This window comes from Anoplolepis gracilipes, chromosome 6, assembly GCF_047496725.1.
Source record: "Anoplolepis gracilipes chromosome 6, ASM4749672v1, whole genome shotgun sequence".
In the NCBI taxonomy this organism is placed as follows: domain Eukaryota; kingdom Metazoa; phylum Arthropoda; class Insecta; order Hymenoptera; family Formicidae; genus Anoplolepis; species Anoplolepis gracilipes.
In genome coordinates, this window is record NC_132975.1 from 7,820,042 (window position 1) to 7,840,957 (window position 20,916).

Genomic DNA, 20,916 nt, shown 5'->3' on the forward strand with positions numbered 1-20,916 from the left:
CGTTGTTACCGTACCGTTAAGCTTCTATCAATAATTATAGCGACTAGTGAGACTATCGCTTGGACCATTGATCTTTTCGAAAGTAATTCCCATTCTCAAGTGATGTTATGTCACTGGGTCTCCCGTCGCCACTGATGTCCAATGTCACAATACAAATCACTCTGAAAACGGAATAATAATTTCAACATAATCATCATGATAATTCAAATCGTACGGAATGTAATTTGATCGATTAACTTTCGATAGATTTTCGGAACTCATAAAGTATTTAAAAAAAAAAAAAAAAGAGGCAGAGAGATTTTTTTAATTACAAATTTTTCGATAATAGGGCGCGGCTTTGCTTTGAAGAAAAATTGAAAAATTAAAATAAAGCTTGAACAATTCAAATAACAATACGCTTGGAGATCATTGATTGTGTCACAGCTTTTTAACAGTCAACATTAGATCAATACTGTGAAACGAGAATGGTCGTTCTATAACTCGGAGGTGAAAGAACGAATATCCTATATATGCATGTTCAACATTTCCTGCCTTCTGCTTGCAAGTTATAGAATAGCATTGATTGTTCTCAAATGTCTTGATAATTGAGATATTCTCATTTTTTTAAATATCTATGCTAGTAATAAGAAGCATAATTCGTACATATGTATTCGAGTAGAATAAGATTATTTCTAAAAAGAATCATCAAAGATGATTTATTTTGCTTTATTTTTATTGTAAAGAACAAAAGTCAATATGCATTATGTCGGGAAAAAAAATCTATCACAGAAAAGTTAAAGTAGACAAAAAAAATAATTACTATCGTCTGACCAAAAGGATAGGGATAGAGCAACCAAACGGAGAATACATACATAGTACAGCGTAATACCTGTCGCATAATTCCACCGCTATACCGCAATGACACCTGCCATTTTCGCCTTCGGCTACGTGCAAGAATATTTCGCAACTTAGCGCGACTCGCGATTTCCTTCGTCAATTCGCGCGCGAGTAAAGACACGAAGTAAGAAGACATATTCTGCTGAAACAAATTATTTCAATGATAATTGAAAATCATGCCATGTTCGAACGATAAATATGATGCCTTTATAAATCAATATATTACAGTTGCCATTAATGCAATTATTTTATATGCTAATATATGTAACTATCATACAGCAACATCAAGCCAACATTTCTAATAGGATTAGTAGTAGTTTGAAAGGATTTATATTTATTTCAATATATTTATTTGCACATTGAAATGGTAATATATTTTTATTTATATACTATTTTATTTTGCTGTTATTTGAAGATTACACATCGCGTGATGATGCCTCTCTCTTATCTCCTATTTTAAATTAAATGTTGTTATATGATACAAAACTATCAATTGTTATCTCGAAATCACATATTCGAATAAATGCGTGTTATCCGAAATAAATGCGGATTAAAATTGCGTATAACATATACTATAAAAATATTTTATTTAATAAATTAATTAATTTAAACTTCTTATTGAGATAGAGAAAGAGAGAGTATTAATTTTACATTTTATAATATATATTTTATTTAAACAAAAACTTTATATTTTTTATATATAAAAAATATTAATCTTATAATCTTTATATTTTTTCTTCCATATAACTAATATATAATTTTATATGTTATATTTTTTCTTGCATCTAATAACCTTTTTGTATGTTTCTCTTTTTGTTATATGTTATATGTAATATACTGTGCTAGTAAATAAAATTTGTAAAGTTTATAAAATTCACGTTCCAATACAACGTACATTTTACGCTCTACTCGATGATTGTAAGCAACGCAAACAATAGCAATGAAAAAGACATTACATCTCAATAACAATAATATCGCAGCTTTCGCTGTGTGTTTTATACACCGCCGCCGGCGTCGGCTCGATACAAAATCGAACGTTGTTGCGAGGAGGAGAGGATCGAGAACCACTGCGCGAGCAGCCTTGGCTGAAGTTGTCGAACCCGCGACCCAGTTACACGCTCGCGCCAACACACACGCGCGTCTCACCCACACCTCTCGAAGGTGCATGCACTGTGCAGTGCGCGCCGATGCGCGCACGCTGCAGCTCCCCTCGCAAGTGCCCCTCGCTCTCTGTGCCCCCCTGCCGTCTCCCCCCGTCGCTTCGTGCTCGCGCGCGCTCGTCGTCCCCCGTCCCACTTTCCGCCTGTCTCTTCTCTCTCTCTCTCTCTCTCCTCTCACGCACCGCATATGCGCGCACACGCATATACGCGCGCGGCGTCATCGCCGTCGTCGTCATCGACTTTCCTCCGACTTTCGGCCTCTCCTCTGTATCCGTAGCCGACCGACGCCCCGCGTCGCGTCAGTGTGACTCCCAAAAAGGTGCATCGAAACCGCCGGGACTGATAATGGAAATCGCGACGTCCTCGCGCAGCACCGGTTTCGTATTTCGAAGTACGTGTGGACCGCGTTCGATCGCGATTTTATGCAATTTTTACACTCGAGTTAAAAGAAATATCTATATTTTGTTTAATAATTTTTACGTTTATTATGTCGTCACAAATTTTAATTTAATTACGTAGGTAAAATTATGAGAATAACAGTAATCAAGATGAAAATTAAATCAGTCAAGTTAGAAAGAGTTTCTCTTTTAATAATTTAATAAATTTTCTTCAAAATTTAATATATATATATATGTATATTTGCTTTTGAAATATTGGATTTTTATAAATTCACAACCCCAGGACTTGGCTTAATATTTCCAGATAATAAGATACTTTAGTAACATTATTTTAATATTTTACTATTGTCGGCTGAATGGAAAATTTAAAAGTTCTTTAAAAGTAAAAGCCATTCTCCTTTTGACAAGTATGACGATGTGACTGATAATTTCATATCTGTCTATGTACATATATTAGAATTAGACGTTCCACTTATATTTTTTTTTAATGAATTCTTATATCTTAATTATTATCTTTTCTTTAGAAAACTTGTTTAATCTTTAATAATTGTGAAATTAATAGAGAACGGTCTCATCTATTTTTATGTCACATATAATATATGTTTACTACTCTACAACACTGTTATACAATAAAAATTATTCTCTTCTCAAAAAATTTCTCTCTTGACAAAAATACAACAGGTAGCTTATATTTTCTCATATTTGTACTAGGTTTATTACTGCAATAAATTATTTTTCGCACTATTTTTGCATAATAGTGTTTTTTTCTACAATTTACTAATAATAATAAATCTACATAGTGTACATCATAATTTTCCAAATTTGTGTTTACAAATAAACACACAATCCATAATATCCTATGAGAATAAAACAAATTATGTTATAAAATTTTTATAGTATTTTGAAATTGATAAGATTTTGTCGATTCCTATGTACTATTAACAATTAGATTCTGTCTGATTTCTGTTGTTGTCCTCTCTCTTTTTTTTCTATCACAGTTATTAAACATTATTAAATATTAAATTGTATATGTGTGTGTACACACACACTCACACACACACATACATCTAATTTTCTTTCAATTTTGACAAATCATAAATCGATATCAATATTATGATATTAATTATCCTATAAAAGAGTATGATGTATTTTTTGTCAGATGTATATGTGTGTGTATGTACATGTACTTGTTTATAATTTTATATATTATTGCTTTTTATATAATATATAAATATACCTCAACACATGAAATTGCACTTATAATATATCAAAAATCTTATTAGAAAATGAAAACCCGTTAGCGTATTATTAAGTAGAAATGAACATTGTATAACACGATTTCTACAGCATTCTAGTATATTATTAAAAAGTTAACGCCGTGCACGCTCTTCGGAATATAAAATACCTCACTCTGCTTTTTTAACTTCGTGGTTAACCTACATTCTACGGGTAACGAGGGCGTCTACCAATATTAAAATACATTTATTCGCGTACTTCTTATCGATCCTGAGTTTCGATCGACTTCTCATACGGTATATCTTTACAGAAACGAGGCAATTTACCATTTTCGAATGAATTTATCTTCGATATATTTTCATATTTAACATACACTATTTCATCAAAGTAGCTGGAGTTAAGGTATTAAATTCCAAAACGTTGTGAAATTTTCATAGAAATTGTATATTCTCGCAGAACCGAGATATTTGTATTCATTAAAATTTTTACATAAACGTATATTAAATTTCCACTTTTTGAAAAATATTTATATTATAAGTGTAACATTATCGATTATGCTTCTTCTTGTATAAAATATTGTGTGCTCTGCTTTATTTAGCATCGTAAATACTTAATATGTTTAAATTCAACTTATATATTTATTTTATTACATTTAAATTTAATTGCTATTTGTGCATAGTCCATAAATTTAAGTTAAATGTTTATGAAACCTTTTTAATATAATAATTTTTAATATAATGATGTTTAATCATGCTTTTGAATCTTTTTAAAAATTTTTTTGTAAAAATTACCAGTTTCTGGCAGATAATGTGTTTTACAATTTACAATTATAATAGCTTACAACATTGCTCACTTATGATGCTCGTTTGTAAGATCAGGCTTAACGAGGAAAGTGTTTGGAGTAGTATAATGTATATCACATCTCTGTCAGAGACGTTCGCGCGATCGACCAATTACAACACCGATTACACATGCACGCCCACGTATTTACACGTAATGCATAAGCCCTGTCATCGGGCTGCTTCCCGATAATCACATATACCTTTGCACAAAATCATAATGCTTACTCGACGATGAAGCAATCATTAGATTAGATGTCTTAATTTTTTTTAGCTCTTTATAAATTTTTTAAAAATAAAATATTTATTTTTAAAAATGAGCTAAATTTTTAAAATTTTGCAAAAATACATTCCTTTAATTTCGTTGTTTCAGTTACACGAATGGTGCCTATTTGAATCATATTATTATTACTTATGTAACTTTCCAAAATTTGATTTAGCGCGTCGCAATTTTAATGAAGAGTCTATTTTTTTTTACATCTCCAACATCTCTGAAAAACTTTTGATCGCTTAGTAAGAAATTGCGCAAGAAATATAGCATATAATACGGAGAAATATGTTGTAGATATTTAATATGCGAAGTTATTAATAGATAATAATAGAAAAGAGTCCGAAGGAACGTTCATTCCGGAAGTATGCCGAATTCTCGATGGGCGATGCGGCTGACGTAGAACGTGAGAGTTCGCAAGTGACGCGTGGGTGGATGCAGGTATGTAGGTACATGAGAAACGACGTAGGCGAAGCGTTGCATTGCCACCACGCAATATTCAATCGCGCATTTTACCGATATTTGCACACTATGAATCTTTGTTTTGTGACAATCCATTAGCGATTCCAATTAAATCTGATTTATCAGATTACTCTAATATTTTTTATTTTTAGTTCTTTATGGCAATTAAAAAACGACGCATCTAAAAAATATAAACAGAACCTACAGTTTGATTGAAGAATTTATAGAGATCTTGTAAGGCACATGATTTAATTATTTATACTGCAAAATTTATATAAAAAACATATCGGAGGATAAAAAATAAATTTTATATTAAAATATATGAAAATCATACAATTCTTTCGTACAAATTAATTTTTATCAAATCTAAAATTTAACAAAACAGTATATTAAAATCATATTTACAAAATCAGTAATCTTTTCCTTCTCTTTCTCTCTCTCTCTCTCTCTCTCTCTCGCACTCTTTTATCTATAAATTTCATTTCTAGATCATTTAATCTTTTCTCGTGAGCCTGAGACGGTTAATTAAAAATACTGGAATATTGCATGTTTAATAAAATCCCATACGTATGCCACACACACAATACATGTACATACGTACATGGCACTCGCTGCCAACTATTACTGACATAGCCGACGACGCTCGTACTTCGTTATTGCACACAGAATCACGATGCGAATGCGAAATCGCCTAAGGACTGTTCTGTGAACACGCGTTCTTCGCAGAACCCAAAGTCGCGTTTTGCTCGAGGCTGCGACGATGAGGCGGCCGTTACGTTGCGACACGAGTGGAGAGTACGAAGTTATAATCCGGCACGGTGTAAAAGGAAGAAAACGTATTCTCCGAGGGGACGGAAACGCGAAACGCGCTTCTCGCGTTACGCAATCCTCGCTCGAGCAACGACTACGTCTTTTTCTACCAGATGCCGAGCAGATTTAGGATCTATCGGTCTTGTTATTCCATTTGTTCTCTCTCTCTTTCTTTCTTGATTAAGTGGAATGATTCAATCGCAGATTTTGTAACATATTTTGTAGAATACATCTCAATTATATCTCAATATTTCATTGCATCAAGTTGTAATTTCCAATCTTTTTAATTATTTTAACTTATATTTGTTTATATTTTGCAAGTTGGTTTCTTTATTATCACAGCCCATTTTATGCATAATAGAGGATAAAATAAAGTTAGAAAAAATATTTTCATTATTCTATAATAATTCTATCATAAATTCTGTAAATATTTCCTTTATTTTTTGTTAATATAATAAAAATTAATAGGTAATACAATATTAAATTGATTTTGTTTCCATGAATTTAAACTTAATAATGAAAATAACAGTTATATAAATAATTGGGTACTGTTTGTAGTATAAATGATAATATAAAATTTAAATTAATATATTTTTTTTTAATATTGTTTTTTATTATTGTACATTAAATTTATATTATGTGTCTAATATATCTTCAACATTTTTTACACCATGACTAATGTTTTTCAAAAAAATATTGTTGCAAAAGTTGGTTATATTTTATCAGAAAAAAGTTTTCTTTTTTTTTTTTTTATTTCAATCTAGATCATGAATTTATTAAGAAGCGTTGATCACGTGAAAACAACGGGAGCTATCCTAAAAATAAATTTTTCTCAATTTTATGTAATGAAAAATATTCACCTTTTTTGAGAGCAGATAAAGAGAAAGAGCGCAATTTTTGTTAATTTGATCTTTTCGTAACGAGGCTAAATTGTTCGTGAGTACTAATTTACTTCACTGTAATCTGATTTACGAATGACAATAGAACAGACGGCTCTTTGATGGCATAATTCACCTGCGTGCTCATGTACATGTAATATGTATTCAAATATCCTGATTGTGTCCAACATTAAGTGCACGTGGGTCGTAAGCACGTCGATGCGGGCGTGCTTTCTAAATTTCACCGCGTACATCTCGCGCGTCAATCGCTCGTGTTATCGCAAATGAAAGCGACTTCAGGGTCGCATAAAAAGACAAAACAAAAAGCTTGCAATCAGTGAACGCTCTTTTGATATTTCGTATATAGGATATTCCAATAAACCTATATCTTAAAAGATATTTTAAGGTATTTTGTCACATTTAGAATAAGATAATAATTAAAGCTATAAAAAATATGAAGTTATTTTTAATTGAAGATAAATTTAATACGAAACAAATCATTAATTAAAGGTTTATTTTATACTAAGGTATTTTACATTATTATTTTTATTTAAAATATTTAATAGAGATACTGAAATTGTGAAAAGAATTTAATTAAAATTTTGAAAGAAAAAATTCATTGAATAAGATTATTCAAAATTTTTATAAAGAATGCCATTTTATTATCATTACACAGTTTCCCTGAGATACCTTGTATGTATTCTTCACTTTTCGAAGGCTTATTAAGTTGACGCAATGTTCGATTTTACTCAACGAAATAAAACTGCACAGTAAATCAAAACAATAAAAAATTCTCTTCTCGCTTGCACAAACCTGAAGATGCAGCGACATGTAAGAAGATTACGTTCGAGTCCTTGACACACATAAAAGAAATCGTTGCAAAAGGGTGGAGCGCAAAAAGGCTTTTCACGTCGCGTTTGGCGATCCGATCGAAGTTGGAGAACGCAAAGTTTTCCGTGGAGTCTCACAGACGATAGACCTTGAAGAATTCTGTGGTGCAGAACGCGAAAAGGGGCGCGAAATCCGTGAAACGACGAGAAAATCTGCAGGATTATTTCATAACTTAATGCGCATTATACAGTTAGTATGTTAAAATATTAATATATAGAGACTCATTATACTTCTTTCAAAGTAGGTATTTTGTTCTCCGACTTTAATTAAAATTACAAAAGAGTGATATCATCTATCACTAATGAAAATTTTGAAGAACTTTAACAATTCCAACTATGCTATTATATGTATATATGAAATAAGAGTATATTTGTTAGACAATTTTTTGAACTTTATTTTTAATTGTGAAGAGGATAAATCTACTTGAAATTAAATGATTGTATCTCTCTTTCTATATTTATTCTTAAAGAAAAAACAGCCTTTGGAAAAAAAGAAATGCGACTGCAATCGATACAGTCAACAAATATTTGTCATATATAAGTATATATCAAAAAATAATAACAAGTATATATCAAGAATAATAAATAAAATATCTAAAGCACGCTAATGATATTATAATATGACAATAACATTTGTCACAAAAATGCCATATAAATTCGGAATTTAAATATTTGTCGAATGAACATATCTATAAAATCAGCTTAATATTAAATGTTTTAATAATCGTATAGCAAAAAAAAATATATATATAGATAATATAAACAAAATTTTATATAGGTACATACATATATTTCTATGCTACAAAATCAGAATGCGAAATAATTCGAACGATACATAATCAATATCCGTTGTAATTTCAACAACAGCCGAATAGATTATTTGATAAAGTGTATCACGTTATATTATATGACAAATAATTTGCATACGGTATACATTGTGTAAAAGTTAACGTCCATCATAAATATTAATATTTTTTCTTTCCTAGACTCTAAAGTGACGTGTTCCGTTTCGCGAATGGGATATATATATATATATATATATAAAAAGTACATATAAAATAAAACTTAAAACGAAGGAAAAGATCGCGCAACGAGAGAAGCGCAAAAGAACGAACGCGCGCGCATCGCCGTCCACGCGGCGAGTAGTGACGGCTGACGGCCAGCAGTAGTAACGGCGGCGATGTGGGTCAGCCGCGGGGCGGCCGCGCGGGGCCCCCTGAGGGGGGCCGCCGAGGATCGACGGGAACGGCCGAGCGGCAATCACGTTGCGCGCATCTGGGTCAGCGGCGTAACGGCGCAGGCGTGATGCAGACTCCCGGTCGTTCACCGTTGACCAAGTTACTAACCTTCCGACACCCGGTCGCCTGCTCGGTTCTCTCCTCGTATTGACCGCCGGAAAAACGTTGACTTTTCGCACGCGGGGGTGAGGGTATCGGTTAGACGTGAGGGGGGAGGGAGGGGGGAAAGAACTGGACATCGTTCGCCTCTACGTCCGTTGACGCGACCTGTGCATCTTGCTCTCTTTCTCTCTCTCTCTTTCTTTTCCGTTCTCTTACTTGCCTACCCTCTTTTCCACACTTATATCCGGCAATTGTTAGATATCGATTTCGGTATCGGTTTTCCCTTTCATCATCTATAATACTCCTCCCTGATATTCTACAGATACTTTTTTTTACCTACTTGATGCTTGTATTAACATAATTAAACATGAATTAAAATTCTGTCGTTTATGTAGAAAAGATTATCTAATATTCTCCTTTTCTTTGCGAATTTAAAATGAATTCGTGATTTCGAAGGCGCGTGTCATTGTTCTGATCTGCAATCCAAGTGAGATTTCATCGACATTGAATTGTTACGGCTCGATACCCACCAATGACTCGTTGCATGATTCGTACCGTCTCTATTCGTCGATCGCATGATGATGAAGAATACAATGGAATGACACAAAACACGTGTATGATTGTGTACAATAAAACCTTGTCATTAACGTGAGAAACATCACATCTCAAATGATTTGTATCTATTTTTTCATATAAAAGAATCATTCTTCATTGAATTCGCCAAATAACGAAACCTAAACTTACGTAACATGATTTTTATCATATTTTTTTTACTCATAATTCTGAATTAACTTAAAAGAACTATTATTTGAAAACAGACAATAACTGACTTTTTGAATGATAAATTATGTATGATATTTGACAATTGATTAATATCTATTTATTAAAAAATTTTTAATAAAGATGAAGATAATTATTTTATCATAATTGAAGATTGAGCATGATATGAGAATTGATATTCAAACGATATTAAGTTGAAAACAAAGGTTTCTGAGTAAGCTACTTTTCTGGACAATACAAATATTCGGAAAGAACAATTCTTTTCTTACAGATTTCTTAATGTTTTTATAAATAATATCAACAGTATTGTTTCTTAAAATAATTTTATTTAAGATATATTATAAGATATAGATAATAATTTTATTTAAGTCATAGAACATTTATATAGAATCACAGAACTTTATGTCAAGCTATCAATCAAACTAGATTCTGAAATTGCGATATCTAATATTCTGCAGAAATCGATTGAATTAATCTTATATTATCTTGTTCTCTTTGAAGGGAGGGCTTGAATTTTATATATCTACTTCCTGACTATAGTGTGGCTATCGCAATAGGGCAAAGAAAGTACACATAAAGAACAATAGGTACCTATGTCTATGGAATTATGAAATATATCTTCCTCATTGCACGAAGAGACTAGATAATATGAAACTATATTACGCTTATGTCGAAGCAACCATCGTCTAAAACCGCGAACAAAGTTGTCAATGAGTCCGACGTGGACGTATGCGTTATTACAGTATAGTATAGTGAACCCGTATACGTCACTATTATTGAATTCGTAATTTGCCTCACTTTTTTAATTAGTTTTTGCTTTATTTGTTTTTACAAACGTCGAATTTTTTTTTTTGTAAGTGTATGACTTGTGTACGTGTCGTACAAGTAATTTACCACAGTGTATAAAATTTTATTTCATTATATTTTTTACACTTTAAAAAATCCACTCTTTTATAAGATAATTTTAATTATCTTTGTATGTATTTTTTATTAAAAGTTTATTTTATTTTGCTTAAGAATAGAGTGTAATTTAAGAATGTGTGTAATCTTGTATCAAAGATTTTGATTTCTTTTTTTAAATTTATAAATACACTATAATCGCGACGTGGAATGTAGGGAGTTATTATGCAAACAAAGATTTACATAACCCATGATCTGTGAAAAGTAAGGTCTCTGTCGCGCTGGAAACGCTCCGAATCAACGACCGATATAATCAAAGTCTTAGGACACGAGAGAACGAAATGCCAAAAAGTAAAGGTCAACGTTCCGCAGATGACGACGCGCTTGGTATAACACAATCTAACGCAGCCGTTTTGAGCATTGAGAGATGCGGCAAAAAGCTTCAATACTCACAATAAAGCAAAATTTCATTCATATTTTCATATATTGATGATTCTTGAAATCTTATCATATGTTAATAAATTGTTGCAAAAGTAATTATTATTTCGCGGTTTTACAATAGAAGAAAAGACACGAAAATCAATAGAACATTATTCCAAGAATGTTTCAATGCCCAAAAAATTATACAGACTATCTTTTATTTATTCTGTTATTTTATATTCTGAGATATATTGTTTTGGATATTAAATACATCTTTCTTATCGTTGATATATTTAACAGATAAATTGATTATATGTGTGTGTGTGTGTGTGTGTGTGTGTGTGTGTGTGCATACAGAGTATTCTCCAGGAAGTTGAACGAAAATAGATTCGCAATATACGTCCGAACGCATTCATAACGCGGTGATGTTTAGACGCGTTCAGTACAGTGTTATACGAAATAGCTATTCGCGTCTTACCCGGCCCAAATCCGAAGATCATTTCGAATGCCGGACGATCTTGGCAGCGAGCGATCTTTCGATCGGTCTGTGTGTACGTGACTACTGTGACTATCGATGTCGCAAGCATTACCACATCTGGGGGCTCTCTTAAGGAAACTGTAACAAGTCATTTTTGTTCGTGGCCGAGCACGAATAAGAGAGATAAATAGAGAGAAAAGAGTAATAGAAAGAGCACGAGAGCAATTGTGTTTCGTGTGTAAGGCTCGTTCATTATCGGTCTTTCACAAAGCGTAAAATCAAGTTACATAATTCTCTGAAGATCAGTTATCCAGTACCGATCAATCGGCGACATTAACTCTTTATTTTTCTCTTTACTCTTATCGGCAATGTTCCCGTAAAACATGACGCGATTGCCTGAATTTTTATTTTCTATGAATTATGAAGAGAAATGGTTTATGGAAAAACTATATTTTATTAATACCAAAAAAAATGTTTATAAAATATAAAAGTGTTAATATATAAAAGATGTCGCTTTTAATTTATTTAATTATTTGAAGAAATAAAAAGAGAGTCTACAAATCCTCAAAAGCGATTAAACATTAACCATTAATTATTGGAATGTTGTGAAATTTAATTCTGACGAATATTGTATAAATTATTAGAAAGTACCCCAAGAATAGATGTAACCTTCATCATTGGATTGAGAAGTGATCCTGGCCTAACATTTACTTTTATATTTCCACAATTTCTTGATAGTTTTGTTTTTCTTTTTCAATATATGGAAATTGTTTATCAAAAGTATTCTCTCTTTTTCTTTTTTTTCTCAATTCAAAAAATAAACCGCGTATTATTAGATTTATAACTGACCTCGTTGTAGTCAATTTGTACGTGTAACTAAGATAAATTGGGAGGTATATTACTCATTTATTATTACATTTATTAAAAGGATGTGTAATATGCATAATTTTATAGACGTCATTTAATTTTATTTCTGTCACATTACTTTTTAAGTTCTCGTTTGACAGATTTATAAACGATGAATATCAAAATGATAATATTTCGTAAATATAGGTCATTTGATGAGAAGCTTCAATTTAATTCTTGAATCTCAAAATCAAATTAATATTTCAAAGCTAAATTTAATTGTAATAATCTGTTGACGATTAATGTTTGTCGTTATAACATTTCGAAACTTTTTTTGTAGATATTATTTATACGTATAAGAAATTCAAAAAAGTCACTTCCATTAACAAGATCTGTAATGCTTTACATACAAGGATTTTATTATTTCTGATAGAATCAACGTGTCTCTTGCGAAAGCTTTTCTCTATTACATGAATATAACAACGGTAATATTAATATAATTATAACTGAATATAAAAACAGAATTTTGATCATTAATATAAAATTGTAATGTTATTCTTGTTTATAGATTTGATTTAAACTCATCATATTAATAATACTATCGTATCCTGAGCGAATACGTAACTAGAGCACTTAAATTTTAATATCAAAAGCTGATGTGCCATTTTTGGTATGCACAAATCTGTGCTTTCACGATTTAATTTTAAATCTCGAATGTCGCTATTACAAGACTTACAGACATTTACCATGCTCGACTTCTTGCGTTATAGTATAATTCCTAGAGTGCGATTCATGGAACCAGTGCATGGTCGTAGCGAGTGCAGCGTGAATCTCAACCCGAATGTAGGTCAGAACGCAAAGCAATCGGTATGAAAGTAAGTCGTAGTACGCGCGCGACAGAGAAAATATATTTATTTATACTTATGATAATTCTATAAGAATATTTCTCGACTTGATTTATAATCTGAACATTATTTTTATTACAACTTATAGTAGAAACAAAAAGTATTAATAGAAATTTTCAATACTTGCATACCAATGAATAAAAAAATTTAAATGGCCATTATAATATATATTATAAAAATTAGTAAAATATTAATATAAAAATGAGAGAAAGAGAAAAACAAATATAATAAAATATGGCCCATAGTAAAATGATATAGAGTTAAGATATTTTATTTTAATTCACTGTAATTAATCCGCCTAAGAAAAATTCAAAGTTAGGAATAAGATACCTTACAAATTAATTAAAAACAATTACTTTATTATAATTATAATTAGTTATATGATCTCTTGAATTAAAGAGATGACATCGTATAAATTAATTGTAATGACAAAAATGTATAGTAATAAGAGAAAGAATATTCCATGCATTAGTGTGTCATTAATATATTAATTTTCTCCATCACGCTATCAATTAAATGCATTTAAAATTTGATATGAAAAAGCATGACGATTATGTACTCATGTTGTTAATATAACGCTCGACAGAAAAATAGTATTATCTCCTGGCGTCAAATTTGCATTAATTATCATTATTGATGTTATCGATAAATATTCAGAATTGATATCCATTTAGGAGAAAAGACTTCTTTTTCCAATCAGATGATATAATGATATTAATAACGATTCATTTTCTATCGTGTTATAATCGTTTTATAATTTCCATATCGTATTCGGTGATTAACAGCAGATGGATCCAAATGTTATAAGCGTTCAGAGCTTTCCGAGATATTTAATTTTTTATTGAAATTCGTTGGGTTTAAAAAATTTTTATTTAAATTTCCATTCGTGTTTTTAACGATTTTATATCAGATCGTATTACTTCATTTTTTGATTTTAACGAAATAAAACTTTGATATTGATGTATCATACCGTAGTTGAATTTTTATTAATCATCATATTGCAAACTAGGTCTTTCATTAATAGCCAGAAGAATATATAAAATAATATTAAAATGCAAATTGATGTATAATGATTTTTATAATCATTATTTTATTTAGATTTTATTTAAAAAAGAGAAAACACAAGAGAGGAATTTTTATTGGATTTAACTAATTTTTTGAATTATTATTTTTAATATGACATCAAAATATTTGTCGTGTTTTTAATCCATCTGAAATCAGACATTTAATTTTATAGATTACATTTATAATATTTGTAAATTGATTTTTTATGAGTTGGAGTATAAAGTAGAATTACAATATATATGTATTCCAATCTAACATATTATATATTTACATAAATGATATACACTTTCTTTCTTTCTGTCTCTATTTGATTAGCCATTTGAAATTTATAGTTTCCCGAAGAAAAATCAAAAGAAATCGCATCTCTCTCGTGTGATCAAAATTTCTATGCTTGTTATTTCATATTTCTACATTCTCTTCAATTTCATCGCTGAAATGGGTTAACAAGGGTAGCAGTTTAGTCATCGCGATCTGCGTCGTCGAAATCTCGGCGTATCGCCTACGATCGTTCGCCAAACAATGCGCGTCGCTCGTACGACGGATTAATAGCCCGAGAAAGAGAGTCGTTGAACCTCGCGAGCTTTCCGAGATGACGCGCGAGCGTATTGCTATATCGCGGTTACAGCATTACGTGCGGACTTGGCACGAATTACGCGTTCGACGTTTATTATATCGCTCGGAAACGCCTGTCTTAAAGTTCGTCGTCTCGGGACCGGTCAGAAGTGACGTCAGCCTGCGTGTCGCGTGAATGCGAGCGAACGAGCGGCGACGTTAACCCTTTGCACTCGGTCGTATCTACATTACGTTCGAATCCTTACGCACTCAAGTCTGAAAAATGCTTGTATCTTGTGTTATATGTCAGTTGTATGACTCAACATTTGCGTAAATTTGGTACCACCAAAGTTATTGATTGTAATAATTACAATATTTGGGTAATTAGCGCGCATCTCGTGCGCCGATGAAATTTCTGTACAGTTGTGCACTTTTCATGAATATATAACATTATATTTCTTTTTCTTTTTAAATTTAGTATAGATCATAGTTACCGTGATGTTTACAGCCTTTTTACGTTAATAATATCAAAGATTTAAAAAAATATGTAACAGAGATCTGTCTAAATGATAGAAAAATATTAACTATTAAAAAATTATATTAATAATAATCTATGATATATATATATATATATATATATATATATATATATATATATATATATATATATATACACATAATCTGCACATATACACAAAATTGTAAAATCTTTTTTACGTTACCAAGGATTTATGATAACAAAAACTTACGATCAAAAATAGATCCAGATTGTCTTTGTTTAAATTAATCTACGATAATATGTGAAAAATTTATGGTACTAAATTCCGATTAGTGAGCAACAAGCAGCAACTTAATGATAATCATTATCTCGCCCGTTTCCTAAACAACGAGTAATGTAAATAAACGAATCAGCCACTGGCGCACGTCTCGTTATCAACAGCTGGCTTATCTACTTTATCCGCGGTATCGCACAATCTTACATGTGAATTCCATGGCAAGAAAGGCGGACGACACCACGACAACGACGACAACGACGACGAAAGTGACGACGCTTTGCAATCGCCGACTCGCGCGCATGCATATCGTCGTCGCGCGAATATTTATTTGCGAAATGTATTTATAGAGTATTACGCGGCGCAGGTTGGCAACCTCGTGTGCACGGTTATGCAATAAATGAGCGAAGGAGCGAAAGGGACACGGCGAGGGGGAGAGTGGAGGAAATTACTCAGAGTGAGCGGTGAGTGCGAGAAGGGAGAGGACAGGGAGGCGAGCGAGGACAATGGGGAACGATGAGGTAGGAGAGGGGTGACAGCGGTGAGGGAACGAAGAGAGAAGGAAGGAGTAAAATGGCGTGGAAAGAACGGCGCACAGTGGGGAGCTGGAGGGGATGAAACCGGCGCGTGTTCGAGAAAGGAGAGAGAGAGAGAGAAAGAGAGAGAGAGAGAGAGAGAGAGAGAGAATCGAATAATGAAGGAAAAATGAAAGGGAAGAGGTAGAGAAGAATGGTTGCATGCAATGATAGAGTACCGAATAAGGGATGGGATGATCGCGGTGTGAATGTAAGTAGAAAGGGACGAAGGACTAGATAATGATGTCAAAAGGAAAAAAGCGTATAATATATGAGAGAGAGAGAGAAGAATTTCTGTAGATATAATCCATGAGATGCTACTAGCTTACGCGACACGAGAACACAGACGATGTCATAAGAGAGATCAGCTGATTAAACGAAGTTTTAATATTTTTTTAAAGAGCTGTATCACGTTAATATTTAAACATTCAATTGGTAAAATGATTAGTTATTTGTACAGTTTAAACGATATTAAACGTATACAAAAATGTTTTATTGTACTTATCTCTCTCTTATATTTTGCTGAATTCCAAACATTAAACATTTTGACAGATAAACAAAAATTTGAATTCTTCCTTTATTTATAGTTTCATATCATTAAATTAAAATATAATAAATCAGAGAAATCACGAATTTTTATCATTACAAAAAAAAAAAAAAATTAATTCAAAACACCCTAAAAAAAGAAGCAAAAAATACAATCTCTTTCCATCTCTTTTCGTCAGCAAACTGCTCGTTCTCAAAAAACAAGACTCGCCACTTCTCTCCCCGCCACGAAATCCCCAAAGTTACGCGAGCCACGTTTCCGATGCGGGAAACACGATACGCGCATGCATTTAGGTAGCACGCCAGTGACCTTAACAAGGCGCGCTAATAAAGCAAACGCGTCGCACGAGTCGAGATCAGAAAGCGCGCGCTGCACGCTCGTAATCCGGCCGGCGCGGCTTTCGGTCCTCTTCGACGCGGATCGGCCGTCGCCGACAATGTTCGGTAGTCTTCGCGGGGGCGGTGGGGGTCGTTTTGCTGTCAAAAGGGAGGGAGATGGTGTCAGATGGAAAGAGGGGTGGAGGGAGCAAAGGGTGAGGCACTCGGCCATCATCAGCGGAGACGCGTAGTTCAGTGACCCTCCGCATCGTCGCGTGAAGAAGGGGGTGGGAGGGCGCGGGGAGTTCTGACATATTGTGAGATGCCAGCCCGCTAACGCCGGTCCCCGAAAAACATCTCTCTCCCTCTCTCTCTCTCTCCCTCTCTCTCTCTCGCTCTTTCCTTCGGTTCACACTCGTTCTATCTCTGTCTTCCCTACTGACGTTTTCTCTTTCTCTCTTCTATTAGCGAGGTGCGGGCGTACACGCACTCTCTCTCTCTCTCTCTCGCTCTTTATTTTTCTTTCTCATTCACTCCTTCCTTGTCCGACACGTTACTGCCGTCGCGGCTCGTCAAAATCCCCGAAATATTCATACCATCAGTCGTGAACTTTCCGCGAGTTTTTCCGGCCGTGTGCGTGAGCGTGAGCGAGGAGGTCGGTGTTCTCTCTTCGCAAGAGAGAAAGATACGAGTGAGAAAGAGAAAGAGAGAGGACGCAGTCACGTCGCGTGTACGCTCGTTCTCCGCTCGCACACGATCACACACACTCCGAGTGTCTGCCGAAATTCGATCGACCGAAGAAATCTGATTACTGTCGCGAGTGTTCCGACGCGTGTTAACATGTTCCATATATATATGGACAAATTTTTCTCGCTTTCCCAGATCTCGTCCTCGTTTGCTTCATCTTCCATTCGTCATTGTACCAGTTTCTCCGTGACATTCTCCGGGATTTCCTCGTCATCGTCGTCGTCGTCTTCTCCTTCACGCAGACATTGAACGATAATACATCGTACTCCTCCGTTTGTCCAAGTAGAGACTTGATCATCTGATCGACGAGAATCAATTCACGAAAGTGCGCACCGTTTTTTTCGTGAACTTCGTGTTCTCCATCCGCTTATCGCATAAAAATCACCAATACGCGCAAGTGGTGCGTGCATGACTGTGCGTACGCGTGTCATGTGAAATGTATACGAAGAAGTATAATCGAGTAGTGCGACTAAAGGTCTCCAGGTGAAAAACACCGCGTGCAAAGAGTGCGAATGCGTGCGTATATATGCGTGATTCTACACTTTTCTGTCGCGCTTGCGCATACTTCGTGAATTGCGCGCTATTCGCGTCGCGAGACCGTACTTTGGACGAGACTTCATCTTTAGTGGGACAAGATTCGAAGAAAAATTAAATTTCACTTTGCAATGGGAAGTTTATGTCCAACATTATTGATGAACTCTACGCGCTCTGTGGCACGTGAAATTATTTTTATTTCTTATCGCTTCTATGTGAAATAATGTGTATAAATTCTGTGAGAATTTTTAGAAATTTCATCTTCAAGCTTTTAGTCGTCTGAATTAATGATTGTGCATCGCAGTTAAATATAATGATCTTAAAACATCTTTTAAAAGTGATTCTCGCATAACGGTTTTGTCTGGAGAAGTTATTTAAATAATATAGTTAAATACACATACATAATTCTATTTTCCAAAATATTTTCTCGTGCGGTATCGTAAAGTTATAGTGTAATAGTTTCCGCGGACAAATTACATATATATTTGTAAAAAATATTTATTATAAATATACTTGGTACACTGCATATCTTAAATTTGATTTAATAAAACTTATAACATAAAAAGTAGCCAAGTTGCGGTCCGGAAAATTAAAATAAAGTATATAGATTAATAGAGCAACAATAGCGACAATATAGATAACAATTACATGTATATGTATATCATTCATATATGATTAAGATTTATATATTTTTAAAATGTAATTATGTTAGATATTACATTAAATATTAATAGAAATCTGTATATTTAGATCAGATTAAAAAAAATTACATAACGTACTATAGTGAGCATTACGGCAAATACATATTATATTGACATTATCACGACACACGTACAATGTGATGCAGAAAAAGAAACGATACTAAAGTCACTACACTTAGGAAAAATATAAGATAAATCGAGCAAAAAATTATACATTGCTAAAGACCCTTGTATAAAATTGTAAAAATTATCTTGTATAAGATTAAGAAAAGAATTCTATTTTTATCATAATTAAAAAAAGATTATCGAGACAAGTTGAAGAAAGCAGTTGATAACGCAACGTATAATTCGAAAGGGAAATATCAAAAGTACTTCTCGCAAATAATAGATATGTCCCAACGAATAAAATCAATTGAATATATATCCTCCATTTTACTACATTCCTGCAGATATTAAATTCGATACAGCGTTTGAACGTTATTCCATATCTGTTATGTGCAAAGCCAGAGCCCATCATATGCCATTTTTGTGTTTACCGTTTAATGAATATCTAAAAATTGCATCGAGTAAAATCGCAAGGGTAGATCGGCGATATACGTATCGTTTCGATTTCGGGAGTTCCGGGTATAACGCTGTCCGACACGCCGCGCCGTTGCACGCTGCGCTCTCCGCATGACGCACGTCGAAGATGCGAGCGTGCCGGGTGACTGTACTCTGGGTTCATCGTTCTCGGTTATGTAATGTTCGGCCGCATATATGTATGGTGCAAGCGCCTCGACGCTCTGCTCGTGGCGCTAGAGTTGCCGGACGGGAGAGGCGCGATATATCGAAACGGGCGACTGGCCGCACGCACCGAATCTACGCTTCCGCGCACGCACACGCACGCGTGTGAATCATCTTTCTCGACATATCTCTCCCGACCGCCCTTTTTCGCTTTACGAAATATACTGCTTTTGCAATTCGGTCTTCTCTGTCTTTCTGCGCACCATCCAAGTCTCATTTCGTACAATTTTTTTCGACCTCGGGAATCGTCGAGATTTAATTCCTCGGGAAATTAAAAGGATAATTGCGTTGCAACGTGTTATGGAAAATTTGCTTTTATACTCCTTTTAATACGTGAAGGATATGCGCTTTATATTACAAATATTTACATAGTAAGAATCCAATTTTAAAAATTACAAAAAAATTACTTAAAATTTAATAAAGAGATTATACTTTCTTTTCGATTTATCGAACAGATTCAGGAAGAGGTACTTCAATCTGTGAATTTGAGATGTGAACTAAAAAGAGGTAAAATTCATATTATGTCTACTAGAAATCGAATTAAATGATAGCACCGCTGTCTGTCTAGATATTATTATCATCCTCATTGTTGATAAGCGAACGAAGAATTGGAATCAAACTTTAGCAGATAACGAAAACGATAGACTTTGAGACTCGCAATTTATCTTTATATTATCTTTATAGAAATATTATTTTTCGCAAAATAAAACTTAAATATATTCGATCTTTTCATCTTATAATTGTATATTATCTCACTAATTGATCTAAATCATTTTCTTATTATAAAGTGTAAAAGTGTTACATTCTTAAGAGACAAATAATTAGATCAAATCTAA

General features: G+C 33.3%; 1 protein-coding gene across 27 annotated transcripts in view; it reads left to right on the top strand.

Moving 5' to 3' along the window:
- Hr3 (nuclear hormone receptor 3 ROR-beta) overlaps positions 1-20,916 on the top strand; it is a 190,000-nt gene that overhangs the window by 146,642 nt on the left and 22,442 nt on the right. For 3 of the 27 annotated variants that reach the window (XM_072894698.1, XM_072894700.1, XM_072894705.1), the window contains exons 1-2: positions 17,094-18,775; positions 20,536-20,587. The exons of 18 other annotated variants lie outside the window; for them this stretch is intronic. The gene's annotated coding sequence lies outside the window, so the exon portion shown is untranslated. Of the gene's footprint in view, positions 1-17,093; positions 18,776-19,223; positions 20,588-20,916 lie in introns of those variants that run through there. 6 more of the 27 variants (XM_072894699.1, XM_072894702.1, XM_072894704.1 and 3 more) reach the window with 4 other exon arrangements.